Source organism: Leopardus geoffroyi, chromosome D1 (assembly GCF_018350155.1).
Source record: "Leopardus geoffroyi isolate Oge1 chromosome D1, O.geoffroyi_Oge1_pat1.0, whole genome shotgun sequence".
NCBI lineage: Eukaryota > Metazoa > Chordata > Mammalia > Carnivora > Felidae > Leopardus > Leopardus geoffroyi.
This window is the reverse complement of record NC_059329.1, coordinates 102,185,880-102,202,821: the sequence shown is the minus strand read 5'-3', so window position 1 is coordinate 102,202,821 and position 16,942 is coordinate 102,185,880.

Sequence of the window (16,942 nt, the reverse complement as noted above, 5' to 3'; positions counted from 1 at the left end):
TTCTGGGTCACAGCATGAACAAAAGCAGGAGTTGGAGACAAAATGGGAATTACTGCAAAAGCTTTGGATCACAAAAAGCTTTGAATGCTGAATTTAGAGGATTGGATCCACATATTCTTGGAGATTCTGGGATTTCTATAATTTATTTATAGGAGAGATTGTGCGTGAAGGAGCATGTTTTTATAAGAGCTTTACTTGAAAGATGATGAATTGGGCAAGACTGGATGGCAGTCTAGAATGGGGAAAGACTGGAGGCAGAGAGAACAATTGATAGTTTGTGCAATGGTTTAAGCTGAGATGTAATGAGGATTTGAAAAAGGCTAACGGTGGTGGGAGTGGAAGGGGAAGGAAGCTGACATCTCCCAGCCTTTTCATCACAACCACATGCACCATACCTTGACTCTTGTCGACATATCAAGAAATAATATTCCTAGTAGCAGCTCCAGTTGGTAGAATTCACAGCTGTAGAAGAGTCACTTTTCTCTTTCTCAACTTCCACTGTGACAGATGGAGCATTTATTACCTTGAACAGGTTGTACAGATCTCTGCTTTGTCTCATTAGCTGGGTAGAAAATAAAAATTGGTGAAAATACAGCTATAGTGCATTTAAAACAACATCAAAATTCTCAAAGAAAACTTACTGAAGATTACAAATGGATGAGGTATGGCCTCCTGGGAAGAGCTCTAGCATGGGAGTCAGGAGTTTGGAGTTCTTGCAATGGTCTGCCCCATCTAATTGTGGCTTTAGGACAATTAGCTCTTTTTGAGCTTCAGTGTCCTTCAGATCAAAGAATAAGGTTGGGGTTCTGTATGTTTACAACTTTTCCCAGTGATAGAGGCCTTGTTTCAAGTAAGTCCTTGTGAGGAATCCAGGGCATAAAATAGATACATGAAACATGCCGTGGTAAGTAAGGCTGGAGTGAGAAGCTTGAATCTTGCTTGGCCTCTCTATAAACTTCCCTGCCCCCAATCTCTGGGGCTCTGTCAGGCATTGTCAGAATTCTAGTGGGCATTGCAGATTATTAGATGGTCTCACATGTTTCTTTAAGCTCGTCATAATGATGCATGAGTTTCCAGGCAGAAGTTCCACATTGAGTTACTTATCACTTTCATGCTCCCAAGTTTGCTAGAAAGATGAAGCTACATCCTATACATGGTGGCTTTCTCTCAATGCCTTAGACATCTCAAATTTCTTCTTGCTTTGAGCCTTTGCACTGGTTGAACCATATTTCAATATGGTTCAATATCGTTTCTCCATATTTTCACATGACTTGTTTCTTTCTCATCATTTAAATCTCTAAATAAATAGGTTCCCAAGGAGTCCTTCCTTTAGAGGCCAATTTTCCAGGAATCCCTTCACTTTGGATCAGTCCCTTCCCAGGCCCCTATGAGGAACCCCAGGAATGTGTCACACAGTCATATGTTTTTGCAAAAGTTCCAAAAGTAAGATATTTTAATTTCAATTGATTATGACCACCCTGTCCTCCTTCTCTCGCTTTTCCCTCTGTCACAGTTTTCCTTGTGGGTGGCTTTTGAAGCATTGTGCCTCACTTTCTTCATCCACAAAACAAGAATAATAACAGTGCTGTTGAGTGCTGTTGAGGATTAAGTACATTTATACATGCAAAATGCTTAGAATTGTGAGCGACCGGTATGCAATAAATGCTTATTATTTTATTGTTATCACCATACCGAGAAATAGACACAACAGTAGACATCCCCCTGGATTCAAGTTCTGGCCAAGCCACAGAAGTCTGTGAGTAACTTACTAATACAGTAGCCCCACACCCCTCATCTGCAGTTTCGCTTTCTATATTTTCAGTTATCTATGGTCAATAGAGTCAAGAATCAGACGATTCTCCTTCTGATGTATTGTCAGAGCGTCAGTAGTAGCCTAACACCACGTCACAACGCCTATGTCATTCACCTGTCTTCATCTCATCAGGTAAGCATTTTACCATCTCACATTATCACGAGAAGAGGGTGTGTACAGTACAATAAGATATTTTGAGAGAGAGAAAGAGACCACATTCACATAACTTCCATTACAGTATATTGCTATAATTGTTATATTTTATTATTAATATTGTTAAACTCTTACTGTGCCTAATTTATGGGTTCAGCTTTATTATAAGTATTTAGGTATAGGAAAAAACTGAGTATATATAGAATTTGGTACTGTCTTGTTTTCAGGCATCCCCTGGAGGTCTTGGGATGTACCCCCATGGGTAAATGGAGACAAAGCACAAATGGCCCAAATTCCTTCTCCTATACTTGATGTAACTTAGGCCAAGGGAAATGAAGTGGCTTGTCCAAATCTCATAGCTAGGAAGGGCCCAAGGTAGGACTCAGACCTGGGTTTCCTGGGAGAAAGTGAATTGACTCACAAGCACACCATCATGAGCTTATATTTTACATAGAAGAAGGCTGCCTTCTTTTGACAAAACAGTTGTTCAGTCCCTTCCTTCGTGACTTATTTTGTGGAGTCCAGTCATGTGGGCTCTAGCCCTTAGAACAGGCTGGAAACTAACAGGGTATCACAAAATAGCCTGCCAAGAACCCTGCAAAAACTTCAGACACTTGGACCTCCAACCTCATTTTCACTGGTCAGATCCATATTTTGGAGTTTGAGTAGATTTCTCTTAAGAGGCTACTGCCCAACTTTAGAGCACAGCCAGACAGATTCAGTAGATCTGAGTTTATACCCCAGCTCCTAGAAGTTAGATTCATACCTCACTACCATATACAAGGATAAACTCTACCTGATGCAATAATATAAAAAACAAAGCCAAAATAGTGTTTGTAGAATGCAGGGGTGAAGTCTTTATAATCCTGAGTTGGTAAACTACTTTTTAACTATGACACAAACACCCACATACCATAAAAGAAATACTGATAAATTTGATCACCTTAAAGAACAAAACATAAGAAAAAATTAAGTCTTCCTTATGGCAAGAAAAAGAACCATCATAAGTAAAATGAAAAAACAAGTGATAAATTGAGGAAAAAAAATTGCAGCTCCCGTCTCAGACAAAAGCTTAATTTCTTAAAATCAGGAGAGCTTTGGGGCGCCTGGGTGGCGCAGTCGGTTAAGCGTCCGACTTCAGCCAGGTCACGATCTCGCGGTCCGGGGAGTTCGAGCCCCACGTCAGGCTCTGGGCTGATGGCTCAGAGCCTGGAGCCTGTTTCCGATTCTGTGTCTCCCTCTCTCTCTGCCCCTCCCCCGTTCATGCTCTGTCTCTCTCTGTCCCAAAAATAAATAAACGTTGAAAAAAAAAATTAAAAAAAATCAGGAGAGCTTCTATGAATTGAGACCAACAGGGATCACATTTCTCACTTTTCAGATGGGCAAAAATCCAAAAGTTTACAAAACACTGTTTGAATGAGCTTTGAGAACATTCTGTGAGGTACTGGTAGGAGTAGAAATCTATTACTCCAGTGGACGTGAAATGGCAACTTGTGGCAATACTCCGACCAGGTGATCTCCCTTAAGCAAAGTGAAATATATTAATGGCATCAGCGAAGAGCTAGGAACAACATAGATTTTCATCAAAAGAAGACATTACATAAATGGTTCTTCTGTCTACGGGGGAGCAGTTTATGGAAAAATGAGAAACTCTCTAGGTAGCCATGGAACAGTCGCCAGGATATATTTTTAAGTGAAATAGAAAAGTCGTATGTTTTATGTAGTATATACGTTTGGAGATAATGAAGGAGGCTGGGAATATGAAAATGTATTTGCTTGTATTTGCATTAACACTTGAGTGATACAAAACCCAAACTAAACCCCTTTTGGTTAGCGCTGGGCATGGGGAAGAGGGATGGGATGGTATCACAGGGTAGAAGGGGAAGCAAGACCATCAAATGAATGTGGCTTCATATTGCTTCAATGAAATGTAAATAATTGTCCTCCCCCAAAAGGAAAAGTAAAGTTAAATGAATTCCCAGAAGTGGAACATAGTTGTAAAGAACTTTGGACAAGTTGTTTAAACTCAAATTTCTCAGCGATAAGATGGGGAAAACCAGCATTTACTTAACACCCTTTTTTCAGTTGTTCCCACAAATCAAGCTTCTTCTTGATTCAGGACACACACCTGTGTGCCTTCTGTGTGGACTGTGCTGTCACTAGGGGTTTGGAGAGCCCTGTTCTTGATCATTCCACACTCTGCTCTGTTGTCAGTCTCCTCCTCACAAAAGCCTTCTTCCTGTTCCACTCATTAGCGTCTGGACTATTTCTCTATTTTGTTTTCTCATAACTTCGTATCCTTAGCTAAACTTCTCTCTTTTCCTCTCTTTTTTTTACTTGTTTGTTTAACATTCGGGTATTGAATTCCCAAAACCCAGGGCCATGCCTCACGTCTAAGATATTTTCCAAATATTCCAAATGTTCGTACCCAATGCAAGATGCACAGAAGAGACCCGGTCCATTTTAGCCATTTCTGTCATGGGCTACGTATCAGGGATCAGGCCATGCTGGACATTACCGCCACACCTCTGCGGCCAAATATTAGCTTGTGAGAATATATGTCTTTGTTTAACCTTCACAGCAAGACTTAACTATACGAATAGCATTTGGAGTAAGAATTAAATAAAATTAAAAGACTTTCTAAAAGCAAGGCCACTCTCCTGCTCCCTGGATCGACCCCTCACATTTAATTAGACTTTTGGTGTTCACCCAGCCCCATTATAATCTCACTCTGATTTTATTCCATAACAGACAGAAACCAAAGCGCTGTGCCCTCTCGAGGATGTAGGCTCAGTGAAAGCAACCCTGCAGCTGCTTGTACCTTGGTGTCAGATAATTGCTCGTAATTAGTTTGCATATCTTATCAGAGAGAGGGAGCTTAATTATCTCCCTCTGCAAAATCTCTGCAGAGAAAGCTCAGAGTCTGTTTTTCTTTTTTCTTTTTTCCTCCTTAAGAAAAGTACTATCTTTGAACTTGATTTCACCTTGGGGATGGAGGCAGGAGAGGGAAAAAAAAACCCAGTTATACAAATATCATCTTATTTGTGTGTGTATGTGTGTGTGCAAATTGATTTTTTTACCGCCCCCCCCACCCCGGCTTTCTGGTTTTGTAGAGAAATATTTAGAGTGGCAGAAGGGAGTTATACCCTTAAATACAATATGTGTGCAGTGGTGTAAGTTAAATTCTTTCTATTTCATATATTTTTTCCTTTGGATTTTCCTCCCCCCATGCCCACGTATGGTGGGTCCTATGGGAGGTTTATCTTGTGCTTAATTTACAATGTGTGTAATAATGATAAAATTAATGCTAATTAAATATCATGAAAATAAGTTAATATAAGATGATAAAATACAATAAGTGTATTATGTGTGAAAAAAGCTTCTAAAGTGGAGTAAGCATCACTAGGGGCATCATTCAGAATAGGGTGGGGAGGATATTGAGGAAGCAGGACGGATCCACTTCCCCTGCTTCCATTTTGAAAAACCACGGGCTTGTGAATTTTGTGACTTGCAGCTTGTCAACTGCATCTCGACCACCTCCTGGAACACATCCTTCCAATTTGGACTGAAACAGAGATAATACAACATCTGTTCACTAAATGGCCAGCCGTGTCTTAGAGAGTCATTTTAACCCTGTCAGCACCAATCTTAGCTCCTTCAAACCAATTTATGTAACCTCGTGGTTTCTGCCTTTCTAAGCCTGCACTCACCGCTTGCGATTCAGAGCACACTTTCAATTTCTGGCCTCTCTGCATCTCCCAGATTGCAAGCCCTAAACTCCAAATAAACACTTTTGGTTGTTTTACAGCCTCTTCTTGCTCAGCATATGTTAATATACCATTATATAAGCATCTGTGTGTGTGTGTGTGTGTGTGTGTGTGTGTATACTTTTAACAAAATGAAGAGATGAATTAGTTTCCTGCCACTTGGCCCAGTGTTACCAGCCTCTCTGACTAATTCCAGGTCTGGCGATAGCAAAATTTCAGGTGTTCATTATTTGGTTGGTTACTTCAATTTCCCACTACACGGATACAGACGTATGCAAGGCAATCTTTAAAGATCTTCCTTTGTGCTTGAGAGCTTAACAGAGATGTCCAAGGTGGGAGTTTAGAGAGGCAGAGTCATTTCAGTCCCTCTGCACTTGTGTGTGAGTGTCTGTGTCATATTTCTTGCCTACCTGGTGTGTGAGCAAACAGCATTTTGTGCAGGTGCTGGATCGGGGATCAGGGGATTGTACACAATCAAGTAACTCATTTCAGGATAAGAGACTGGAGCCAAACCTCAGTCTAAACTTTACTCCCTTCTCAGCATGAAGTGAACAGATTTCTGAAAAGCCAGAGTAAGACTCAGAGGGTAAGCCTGATGAACCTAAGGAATGACTGCATTAGATTATAAAAAACTCGACGCAGGGATTATGTCTTGTTCAGATTTGCACCCTGTAATAGTATAAGTGGGCAACCAACTGATGGTACTTTTAGTAACCATAATAACAATGTCCTAAGTTTACAGAACACTTTGAAATGTACCAGTCTCACTCATATTTATTTACTTTTTTATTTAATACAAATTCCAGTAGTTCAAAGTTGGGTATATTATGCTTATTTTACAGATAAGGAAACAGATCCAGAGAAGTTAAGGTGCTTCCCAAGTCACGGTGCAGGTAGCAGGTAATGGCTCTGAAGGCTGGAACAGCTCTTTTATCTCTAAATGGACTCTTCTTATGTCTTAACTGCCTTTATTTATTCTAATACTTGAAAGAAAAATGAATGATTAAATGCACGATGCCGTGGGTAGTGTGCAATGCCTCAGGATTGGAGAGGCTAGCCTGGCAGAGAGGACCCAGACAGACGATCCATTAGGATCCCTTTGAGGAATCCACACTAGGGTGTTGGATTATAAGTGGCAAATTCAGCAGGAGGAAATCCATTTATATTGCACTCAGATGTAATGCAATACAGATCAATCTGTTAAACGCTAATTAACCAATCTCTTAAGGTGCTGTCTTTCAGTTGTCTCATTTCTCTGCTTCTCTCCAGGTTAGCCTCTTGAAGTATGGGGAAGGGGCCCCAGGAGACTGTATTGTGAATGACGTGGGAGGAGTCTCTTGGGATCACCTGTGGGAACTTGTCATCTTCTGGCATCCTAGTCTCTGTGGTAACTTTCCTGCCAACCTGGTTGTTTTCTCATCATCTGGAGGCTGCTGGCATCTTCAGCTAGTGATTGCTGGGTCTCTTTCTTACATGGGGACGATGCTGTGGACTTGTTTGTCTTCAAGTCTTCACTCTGGTCTTGCTGGTGAAGATGACATGGGTTATAAGAAGAGGTGAAAGAGAGTCTGTGAAGGCTCTGGGGTACCAACTGATTGAGTCTGTAGGTACTAGGATACCTACATGGGGTCTGTATCCTTAAGTGTTCAGAGCAAACTATCTCCAACTGCTCTTGCTGTTGAACCTATGAGAGCACCCTCTACCCCCCATCCTATCATATCACATCTCTCTCCATGTTAACTGCCTCGGCCCTGCAGAGTTGAACGGAGGAGAAGTGGTGAAAATTCAGGTTCATCATGAGATCTTGGGGAGTAACCAGTTCTTGTAGAAAGATTTGATTAGTATCCCAAGCAAGCCTCCAGGGCCAGTGGACTCAAACTTTCACAAAAAGGACTGTAAAACACCAGTAGCCATCACCCAACTTCTGAGCATGTGCCTATATAGATGAGGTGGTCTCTATATAGGTGAAATAGCTAGCTGTGAGGGCCTTTGGATCCTGGATAGTGGCTGGATATTGGCTGGGGAGGAAAATCTAGTTTTGACCCAGAGTTATGAACCTCAGAGTCTCTTGACTTACCCCAGGAAAACTTATTGCAAATTCAAGGTTGGGGTGAAATGAGAACTTAGAATGAGTTCTCATAGCACCTTCTAAAATACAAATGAGTGTTTATTATCTACAATATGCCGTACACTATTCTAGGTACTAGGGAAAAACCAAGGGAGTGGGAGTAGGGGTGTTAGGAGGAGAAAAAAATATCCACCTTCACAGAGTTTATATTAAAAAATGGGTGTCAGATAATAAGTAAAATAACGAAGCAAAATATATAGTACCTTAACTGGTGATGATTGTTGCAGACAAAGCAATGAAGGAGAAGAGAGGGAGTGTGGGGGTGCAGTTGAAGTCGATCTGGTCAGGAAACATTTCACGAATGAATGAAATTGGAACCAAAAATTGAAGGAGTTGAAGAAGTGAGTCACGTGGATATCTGGAAGTAGAGACTTCCAGGTGGAAGGTAGGACTGTATCTGGTGTGTGTTGGAGGAACAGGAAGGAGACCAGTGGGGCTGGAAAGTCATCAGTCAGGAGAAAAGAAATTGCAAATAAGGTAAGATAAACAAAGGACCACGATCATGGAATGGGTTTTTGGTTTTATTCCAGGTGAGATGAGAGTCACTGAGGTCTTGAGCAGAGGAGTTACCTGTTTTGACTTCTTTTCTTAAAGGATCATGTGGTTGCTGTTCTGAGATTTGACTTCATTCCTGAGAGGAAAAGGTGGAAGCAGAAAAACCAGTTAGGAGAATGTACCAATAATTCCAGTGAGGGAGCTTATTAATGACTTGGACCAGAGTTGGTAGCAAAGGAGGGAGTGGGCCAATAGCATTGATGAGTGGATTGGATGTGGGGCAGAAGATGAGGAGGAAAATGAGGATAACTTCAAAATATTTGTCTTGAGTAACTAGAAAAATGGAAATGTGATTAAGATGTGGAAGGCTGTGGTTGTATCAGAGGAATATTAGGAGTTTGTTTTTGAATGTATGAATTTTGAGATGTCTCTGAAAAATCTAAGAATATTTGCTGAGTAGGTGTTTGAAGTCTGTGTTTTGGGGGAGGTCTTAACTGGACGTATAAATTCAGGAGTTATTGATATATGACAGTGGAACCAGATGAGTCCATCAAAGGAGTAAGTGGAGACAGAAGCAAAGAACTTAATAGCATAGCAGAGCAGAACAAATCCATCAACAAAACCTGCATAATTTCCCCAAAGCATATGAGTTAGTCTTTACCCACTTGAAACCCAGAAGCTCATTTCCCCTTTGGTATCTTGGTGTCCCAAAGCATTTTTTATGTCATATAGATAGATTTTGTCTGTGTTGAACATTTATCCTGGTCCATAAACTTCTCCACAATGAGCCTCTTCCACTTTTCAGGTTAGGACAAAAAATAAACTAAAAAATAATGGATAGGTAGAGAAGTCAATTGATACTATTTCTTCTATTAAATGTACATTTAACAAGTAAAAATGGTTCTTAAAATTTTCCCACCAATCTTTACTCAATGGTAGACATGGGCGGGTTCACAGTAGTCTCACCATTTATAATTAAAGGATGTGTACTTGCAAGTTCCTGACTTTTCTACCTGAAGTACTTTTCTACCCAGAGGCATTTGTCCCCTGAGTTTATCCTTGTGTGACAAGTAAACCACCTTTTCAGCTTTCACAAATTTTGACTCTCATTTCATGAGTAATTTTTTTGCTGAGACAGTTCTGTTAAGTTTTCCTGCTTTTGTGTAGAGGGTACGTGAAGATCTAAGCCATTGCTGAATTTAATATTCCACCCTTACACTGAAGCATCCCTGTTACTTGAAAACCATTACTTTCCCAGCATCTCCATTCCCATCTCCAAAACTAGGATCAGGCTTTCTTGATAGAGCCATTTTTAAAAATCACATCCACCTCTCTCCAAAAAGGGGGTTTATCCATTTAGGTGAGTTACCATGTTCACAATGAGGATAAAATGACAAAGCTTCATAAATATGGGCGTATGTCTAGGCTTCCTCACTAGCTAAGTGATCCTGCTTATGTAGACAGAGTGGGACAAAATTTATGATACAAGAAAATAAAAGGTAGTTGCATATTGGAAGGCGGGCACACTGCCTGAGGATCTCAATCCCCTATCAAAGGCCATAACCTTATGATAGGTCTTTATCCTCACAAACTCCCAAAATGACATTGGGTCCTTTATTTTTAGAAATGTCCATTTTCCCCCTGCTAATGTAGAGATGGTTTTCATGTTAGTCATTTCGGGTCTGTACTGGTACCAGAAGTCTGCCTCGCTGTTAGAACATTTCTTTTTGTTTTAACAAAATTTTGTTTTAACACATTTTTCGTGTGTTAATAGGCATCCATTAATCTTTTGTGAACATCTCACTTATCTTCTTTTTTCCTTTTTAAAAATTTTCTTTAGCTCTTCAAAGGAAAGAACTGTGCTTTTAACATTTACATAAAGCCTAGCAAATTCATATTTAGAGTGAATATTCTTCCCCTGTCCTGTTCTGTCATTTTCTAGCACTTACAGCTTCCAGGAGCCATTTAGTTTTTACTTTAGAATTTTCCTTCTCATTTCTTCCATCCTAGCTCTGATCTCTCCTCTCCTTCTATAGTCTCCTGTCCAAGTATTGCCTTCTGTGTGATGAACTGCTCACTTAACATCTAGATTCCCTGGTCCCAGCTCCTTGGAAAGGGGAGTTAGTCCTCCGCTCTGACTTCTTTTCTTGCAAGTGTCTGTTCAAACCACTTCCGACTCTTCTTTCCTCTTTGTTAGTTAGAAAAAAGGGGCACAACACTAAGCAGCTGTGGTTAAATTCTGTGGGTGGATTGAGAAACTGAGGAGGGAATGTTGTAAATCTAAATGTGATGATGCTCTCACTATGATCAATCTCTGGGCATTCCTGTGGAGTGGTGTCCAATATCTAGCTTGCTCCTCTAGCTTTTTCCTGAAATGTAAATTCATCCTTGATGATTCTGGAATTGCTGCTGAGTGGAGGCTGACCAAAGGCATCTCAGTCCCTCCTGCATAAACCTTGAGGCTGGGGAATAGTCTTGCTCAGGAGCAAATTCATTAGAATTAGAATTTAGTCTTTCTGTCCAAGACCAGGCTCTTTACTAGGAGTAAGAAAGGGAATAAGGAGGAAAGCAACCACTAGATATCCATGTCTTACCCTTCAGTACTTAGATTTAGAGCATGCCCATTGGGGCTCACAGTTAGTCAGAGGGTGGGTATAAATCACTAGGTGATCTGACCATCCCTTTATGGCTGCCTGTGTTGCACTGGGAGGCAGCCAGAGACATGAGTCTCTAGCCCACACCCAGGCTTCTTTGGGGTGGGGATGACATTTGCTCATCTCCACCTTCTAGGGCCCTCCTTGAATTCCATTCCTCAGTTCTATGTCCTATTTCTCATGAGATTTTCTTCCCTGTGTTGCCAAGTCAAGTTACAATTCAATTAACAGTTGGCTCTTTTTTGAAATACTTTTTTTAATGTTTATTTATTTTTGACAGAGAGAGAGAGAGAGAGAGCATGAGCGGGGTAGGGGCAGAGAGAGAGAGAGACACAGAATCTGAAGCAGGCTCCAGGCTCTGAGCTGTCAGCACAGAGCCTGACGTGGGGCTCGAACTCACAAACTGTGAGATCATGACCTGAGCCAAAGTCAGACGCTCAACCGACTGAGCCACCCAGGCACCCCAACAATTGGCTCTTAAAAACATGGTGCCTGTAGCTAACACTGCTATATAGTGTACAGAACAGTTGTTAGGAGAGTAAATCCTAGGAGTTCTCATCACAAGGAGAAAAGTTTTTTTCTTCACTCTATCTTCCTTCTTTTTCTCTTTATTTCTTCTAAGTGAGAAGGTGGATGTTAGCTGAACTTATTGTGCTAATCCTTTTACGATACGTACAAGTGAAACCATTATGCTGTACGCCTTAAACTTTACAGCAATGTATGTCATTTATTTCTCAATAAAACTGGAAAAAAAACCCAGTTTGCTCTTGGCATTGGGATAATTCCCAGAATTATTTAATAAGTCTTGATTATACATTACTTAATAAAAAACTCAGCTGCTTACGAGTTTCGAAGCATTATTCTATTTGTGGTTGGACAATGGCATGCTGTAGTGGTTTTTCAAGTCAGGACTTTAATTGCTAACCTTTAATTTGGATCCTGCTTTCCACCTTAATAAACACAGTTTATAGAAAAGTACGTCAGTCTTTCAGAGAAGCATCAATTTTAGTGGATTTGAATCCATCAACAGCCCTTAGGAGACGGCCTCACAAACGAAACTTCACAGAGACATCTCTGGACGCGTGAATGTTTGCACTGTCTGCTTTATGTTCTAACCTTGACTCAAAGTCTTTTCCACTTCAATCACTGGCAAGTTAACCATGTGACAGTGGAAAGCAATTTATACCAGTGGCTCCAAAGTTTATGTGTAGCCAACCTCACATCAGCAGCCAAGGTCCAGAATATCCAGCCTTAACTTGATTAGCTTTTGTCATAGAAGATCAGATGGTTTTATGTGTGGCAGGGAGAAAGCAGTGATTCGCCCTCTTGTGCTTGAGAGCAGCATAGTTTCTGAGGTTGGAGAGAGGACCCACTTCCTCCAGCAATAGAGCCGGGCGTGGTCAGCCATGAGTTGGATGTACTAGTTGGAGGTACTTAGTGGAAACTAAGTCTGGCCACAAGAGGAAGAGCAGGTGTCAGTCTCAATTGCAGCCAGTTGCCCTTCAGGCAACAAGGGCTGAAAGGAAATATTTGAATCGGGAGAATGAAGGGTTGAGGGGTAGGAATACAGCCATGTTTTTCTTACCATTGTGTTAGCACTTTACCCTAAATTGTCCTCTTCTGGTTTGAGGAAATGTAGATTATATGTGTAGATGCATATAGCAGATGACCTGTTGAATCATATGCTTATTTCCAGGGATGATTGGAGCCAAGGTGCAGATTCTTGGCCAAATCAGAATGAAAGCAACTAACTACTGATAAATATTCCTGTTCTAGGGTCTAAGAGAGACATGGTAGACAATTTGTACTGGTTTATTAGCTTTGCTTATAAAAAAACAGATAGATGGTTTGCACTTGGCTTCTGTTATGCTCTCTTGGTTTCTTCTCTTTCTCTTGGTCATGCAGCCTAACATTGGCTATGTAAGCAGAGGAGTAGAAACCCACTCACTGGAGAAGACTGTGGCTCTCCTGAGCCGAAGGTATCCTGCATGTATCTTAGTAGTTCATGATTCAGATACAAAAGTGCATCCTATGTGATTGAGGAAGCACCCTGCCGTCTGTGTCTGGAAGTCTGGATCTCTTTGAGTTTGCCTGTGCTTCCTTTTTCCTGCTATACCTGTGTCTCATGAGTTATTCCAATTATGAAACCCTGTGTAATTGATGCTTTATGTTAGTTTTGTGTTCACTCTGGAATACGATGTAGTAAAAAGTCTACATATATTTTCAGCTCATGTCTAGAGCAAATGTTAGGTTTAGCTGGACAAGGTCACATGGGCAATTGATAAAGTCAGCCTTTGAGTAACCCACAGACTTGATTTTCTCCTCTCTTCTTCCCTTCACACTGTTTTTCCTCCATCCCCCTCTGACCCTGAATGCACTCATATTTTTCTCTAACATTCCCCATCAAAATCTTCTGTGGATTGCTCTAGGAAACCTTCCTAATTCTCCCCTACCTGATTCCCCTTAAATAAAATTAGATCTCAGTCCTCTGTGGCAGCAAGAGTATGTTTTCACAGAACTTCTGTGACATGTCACATCCTATCAGGCCACTTTTCTCCTGATAGACAGTAAAATCTGTGAAGACAGCAATCCTGTCTATTCATTTCCATGAAATCCACCAGCTCTTGGCACAGTCTCTTATAGGAGCAGGTAATCATTAAATAAACGATCAAAGACATCAATGAATTAACAAATAACTTTTTAAAAAGAAAGGAGTTCTTTCACTTTGAAGAGTTACTGAGGGTTGACTCGTGACGTATCTCCCAGGTGCACTTGCATTCCAAATGTAACAGGTGGATAAGACCTTAAGCTAAACTAATGTTATTTTAATCACAGCTTGTCAGACATTGCCAGAATGTAGGTGAGTCAAATGATCAGGTGTTTGCAAATGTTCTTAAATGGGGCACCAGGGATTTTCAAGAAACTTGAAATGATTTCATGTAGATTACTGTGGCCATGGATCCACTTTGGAACCTGGAAAGGTCAATGAACACTCACTTGTTTGAGTTGGGGTCAGTTTTACCCCATTAAACCTCAGTATTATTTTTACTGAGGTCATTTCTAACATGGCATCAGTGTCTCCTATGGTGAGCCTGGAACTCTCACCAAATAGTCACGTTGCATGTGCAAGACCTTCATTTCCTTATTTGTAACATAAGAGGTCTCTAAAGTGATCTCTAAAGTGCCCTTCAGCTAAATATTTTATATAAGCATGAATAAATAAACCACCCAAATATACTTGACTAGGAAGGGCAGTGCTTTGTGTGAAATTAGTGAGATCAATCACCTTTTACTTTTTTGGCTAATGGAAGGGAGGGGCTGAGACAGGGAGGATTCATAAGTCACCTTTAAATTGGAAAATAGATGTGCGATTATAACAGATTTTCAGTTGTCAATTTATTTCACCTAAAACAATATTACATCAAATTTGCTCCTTTTTGGGATATATTTCTCCAATGGACCTTAGTATTTTTTTCTGATATCATGCAATTAACTATCCGAATGCACATATGGCTGAGGAAGAGGCTACATGGCACTGTGTGAGCCATCATTAAGTCTATGAAATAGCGACGCGACCACTTATTTCTATCACTGCAGAGAACAAAAACAGGAGCATATATGTATGTAAGCTGAATATTCATCGAAGAAGATTTGTTGATGTTTGAAAGTTAAGTCTATGGACTTATAGTGTCATAGAGGAAGCTAAGAGGTTGCCCATAGACTTTGGACACTTCTTCTAGTCCAGGATCTAGTTAGGTTTTCAAGTACAGAATTTTGGTCTCAAGGGCATTGGGTTGATGAGTTCTGATTTGAACTAGAGGATATCGCAAGAGAGTAATACAAAAAGCCCCCCAAAGCTCGTGTTGAATGACAGATAAAAGGAGGGTATCACTTTATGATTTTATCATTAGGTATTTAGTTTCCATAGATAGTGAAACTCACATGGGCCTCATTCATTCAGGCTCCCCAGAGAGTATCTACATATGTTTGTGTGAGGTGTCACTTGCTAGTTTGAAGCTTGCTTGGTGGATATGGAAATGAATAATGAATTTGTGACTAAAATTTGAATATTTAGTGGCAGGTGGCTAAGCTGCCATAAGAATGATACTCTAGAGTTCCTTACCCCATGTAATACATTTGAATAGGAACTTCAATTTTAGCCTCTGTTATTAGAGTTCCCTCCCTCCCTCCTTCTCTCTTCCTTCCTCCCTTCCTTCCTTCCTCCCTTCCTTCCTTCCTCCCTCCTTTCTTTCTTTCTTTCTTTCTTTCTTTCTTTCTTTCTTTCTTTCTTTCTTTCTTCCTTCCTTCCTTCCTTCCTTCCTTCCTTCCTTCCTTCCTTCCTTCTTTCTTTCTTTCTTTCTTTCTTTCTTTCTTTCTTTCTTTCTTTCTTTCTTTCTTCTTCTCTTGTGATTGCATTACTAGCAAACTCCCCTCCTAATGGATGTACTTTATCATTAGATAAGGAGGTAATTGAATCTTATTTCTGACCAGTCTCAGGACAGATCTTTCAACAGTGGCTTTGTATATTTTTGTTCCCAATTATTTTTCTCAATTACATTTCTCACTTATAGTTATGCTCTCAATGGTTAACCTCAATTTCCTTTTATTTCAAATATTTTATTTTTTAGAGGGGAGGGGCTATGAAGGCAGCAGTGAAGCGTCTTAATGTTATCCCCATGAACTGCTTGTACAACATAAGGTTATGTTTTCTACTTGGTAATCACTAGAAAGATTTAATGAGTAAACCTTATATGCAGTGATGCTTTTTAAGTTCTTAAAAAGCCTGTTTTTGCCTCAACAAATAAATTTATTAACAATAAGGATTTCAGGAACACTGCTGTGGGAAATTCTGTTCTGATTTGGTGGTAGAGTTCATAATTAGGGATATCTGAAGCTTTCACAGGCAAAAGAGGCACTGTGGTGTGGGGAACATATTAATAGTTGAGTTTAGATTTTCTGCTGTGATTTTGCATCAGGAGAGGAAAAGCATTTGAAGAGACTGTCAATCAATACAACCAACCTCTTTGTACATGAATATACTGCCACCTGTTGGTATTTTCTTGTCTTCGGCCAGGTTTAGAAGGTTGCTCCTGTGGATTCTTAAGTATGGTTGAATCTAGACTCATTCTAGTTATGACTTCTTGTTTTGAAATCCTAGCAGGCTTTTTAATATGTGTGTGTGTTTTTTTTTCCACTGGGGTGGCATTCAGGAAACTTGGATTCTAGAGCCAAATTCCCAGCTGCTTTGGGTGGTGGTTTTCTCATTTGCAAAACAGCCAAAAAATTGATTATGATAGCCAAATATTTATTGAGCGTACAAATGACATTTATTAAATACTTTAGATATATTGAATTACTGAGGGCAAACAATTCTATCCACTTACAAATGAGGACGCTGGAAAAGAGACAGCAAGCAAGCAAACTATTTGGCAAATGACAGAGAAGGGGTTTGATCTTAGGAAGTTCTGATTTAAGGGCACATATCCCTGAACATGATGCTAAATATTTTTAAAAATATTTCTTCTGGCTCTGGTTTTTCTTCATTTTGTTTCCTAAATAAATAAATTATAATAATAGCTAGTGATTATTGACAAATTTCTATTTGACAGACAATATTCTAAGATTTTTACAAGTTCTCTCATTAGATCGTTGTTATTATTCTATGAAGCAGATACTATTATTATTCCCATTTTATACACCAGAACACTAAGTCTTACATTCGTTGATTCCTGAATTCCTTAATTGTTTACAGTAGCCCACTTTTAGTTTTTCTTCCTGGTTCAGTGGACATTACTGTGCCATCAAGCTTTTAAAGATAGCACCTGAGAATACATATCTTAGTGAGTTCTTCTTCTTCTTCTTTTTTTTTTGTACAAATAATTGCACTAGGAGGCATAGGGAGGGAAATATAGAACTTATTCCAGTATAGACC